Source organism: Oncorhynchus mykiss, chromosome 25 (genome assembly GCF_057628025.1).
Source record: "Oncorhynchus mykiss isolate SJ-2025 chromosome 25, ASM5762802v1, whole genome shotgun sequence".
Lineage (NCBI taxonomy): Eukaryota > Metazoa > Chordata > Actinopteri > Salmoniformes > Salmonidae > Oncorhynchus > Oncorhynchus mykiss.
In genome coordinates this window covers 54,006,011-54,008,914 of record NC_143046.1, presented here as the reverse complement: position 1 = coordinate 54,008,914, position 2,904 = coordinate 54,006,011, and positions in this window count along the sequence as shown.

Below are 2,904 nucleotides of genomic sequence, written 5' to 3'. Positions count from 1 at the left end.
TTTTTGGGCTGTTTATTTCCATGGTGCTTTTTTCCATGCAACCTCACAAAATTAGCTGATTTTACGGTCAAACTGTGAAATGATTAAATCCCTCGCTTCTGTCTCCTAGTCTCTTTCCTCAGCCGCTGTCTCCGACACAACTCTCAGGGTGGAGCATCATGAGTCTTGCAAACGGGGCTGTTCCCCGCCTACTTGGTGTGAGCTTCTGAAGACACAGTTGCACACTGTGGTTTCCAACCTTGTTAGTTAACCCACTGACTGGTCTTCTCACTGTTGAATAGTTCCACAGAGGATGGTGTTGGGTGGGCTTCAAGCAGAGGTAGGAGGAGCTATAGGAGGTCCGGCTCATTGTAATATCTAGAATGGAATTAATGGAATGGTATCAAACATGGAAACCACATGTCCTCCTATAGCTCCTCTCACCAGCCTCCACTGGCTTCAAGATCATGTGGGAAAAGTGCCTACTCACACCACACACCTCAGTGTTCCACAATATGACTCAGCGATTGGGCCAAGGTGATTATGGTTAGAACTAATTTCTTTACTAGTTATTGTCATTTCCAATTTATAAAAAAATCTGTAAATGGTTTCTGATGGTGCTACTGCCACCTTGTTAACTGTTTAAGTAGACCCAAACAGAAGCCATGGATTACAGGCAACATCCGCACGGAGCTAAAGGGTAGAGTTGGCGCTTTCAAGGAGCGGGACTATAACTCGGAAGCCTATAAGAAATCCCCCCTCTGACAAACCATCAAACAGGCAAGCGTCAATACAGGACTAAGATTAAATCGTACTACATCGGCTCCGACGCTCGTCGGATGTGGCAGGGCTTGCAAACAATTACAGACTACAAAGGGAAGCACAGCCACGAGCTGCCCAGTGACACAAACCTACCAGATGAGCTAAATTACTTCTATGCAAGTAACACTGAAACATGCATGAGAGCACCAGCCGTTCCGGACGACTGATCACGCTCTCCGTAGCCGATATGAGAAGGACCTTTAAACAGGTCAACAGTCACAAGGCCAGAGGGATTACCAGGACGTGTACTCCGAGCATGCGCTGACCAACTGGCAAGTGTCTTCACTGACATTTTCAACCTCTCCCTGACTGAGTCTGTAATACCAACATGTTTTAAGCAGACCACCATAGTCCCTGTGTCCAAGAGATGATTGTGGACTAAAGGAAAAAGAGGACAAAGCACGCCCCCATTCTCATCGTCGGGGCTGTTAGTGGAACAGGTTGAGAGCTTCAAATTCCTTGGTGTCCACATCACCAATAAACTATCATGGTCCAAACACACTAAGACAATTGTGAAGATGGCACGACAAAGCCTATTCCCCCTCAGGAGACTGAAAAGATTTGGCATGGGTCCTCAGATCCTCAAAAGGTTCTACAGCTGCACCATCGAGAGCATCCTGACTGGTTGCATCACTGCCTGGTATGGCAACTGCTCTGCCTCCGACCGCAAGGCACTATAGAGGGTAGTGTGTACATCCCAGTACATCACAGGGCTAAGCTTCCTGCCATCCAGGAGGACCTCTATACCAGGAGGTCAGAGGAAGGCCCTAAAAATGGTCAAAGACTTCAGCCACCCTATTCATAGACTGTTCTCTCTGCTACCGTATGGCAAGCAGTACTGGAGCGCCAAGTCGAGGTCCAAGAGGCTTCTTAACAGCTTCTACCCCCAAGCTACAAGACTCCTGAACAGCTAAACAAATGGCTACCCAGACCCCTCTTTTACGCTGCTGCTACTCTGTTTATAATCTATGCATAGTCACTTTAACTCTACCTACATGTACATATTACCTCAATTACCTTAACTAACCAGTGCACATTGACTCTCTACTGGTACCCGCTGGATATATTGTTATTTTACTGCAGCTTTTAAATGATTAAATGCTTTTAAATGATTTGTTACTTTTATTTTCTATTTAAAATGTTTTCTTAACACTTCTTTTTATTTATTTTTCTTAACTTTTTAAAGCATTGTTGTTAAGGGCCTGTAAGTAAGCATTTCACTGTAAGGTCTACCTACATCTGTTGTATTCAGAGCATGTGACAAATACAATTTGATTTGATGTGTAAACTGTTGCAAACTACAGTATTATGGTATAGGACAGTGTTGCAAACGTGCAGCAAGTGCATATCTGTGGTCATGTTCTCTTCCCACAGCTGCTGTGCTAACCTTTACGTGTAAGGCAAGCCAGAGTTAGACATGTCAGATATGAGAACACTGGTTATGGTGCAAATTCACGAAGTATGACTGACAACCAGGTATGTTTCACAATTAACAATACTTTATTTGGGAAAGGTAGGAAGTGTCTCTTAAAAACAAGGGTGTACTGGGACAAATTCCGCTCTCTCATTTTACAGTTCCGGTGACTGGTGAAACATCATCCTTTTTTTTAACCAGCTCATGTTTAATAAAATACAACAGGTAAAAGCACCACTGGAGATACAACTCACCAGTTTAACTGTGCCTCTGTTGCCTCCCTGGTGTGCAGTCTGTCTCTGTCTGCCTGTCACTGTCTTTCTGTCTGTGATTCTCCTTGTCGCTGTCACTCCTAAGTGTTAATTGCTATTACATGTAGAGCCAACATATTAACTGACATTACATCTGTGTCTCTCTTCTCCTATATCTACTGTACTTACTTCTGAGCTGTCTCTGCTAAAACTAGTATCCTTTCCCACTGCACTGGTACCAGAAGAACAGGGGACCACACTGCATGTGCTGGGCCCAGCAACTTCCTACTTATGAATGAATGAACACATTTATTAGATATAGAATTACTATTACTGAATAAATGCCTAATAGATGACCGTTGGCTTATATAATACCTTATAACAGCCAAACTACATATTTCAGATTAGTGCATTTCAAGTGTTCCCCCCTGCCCACTT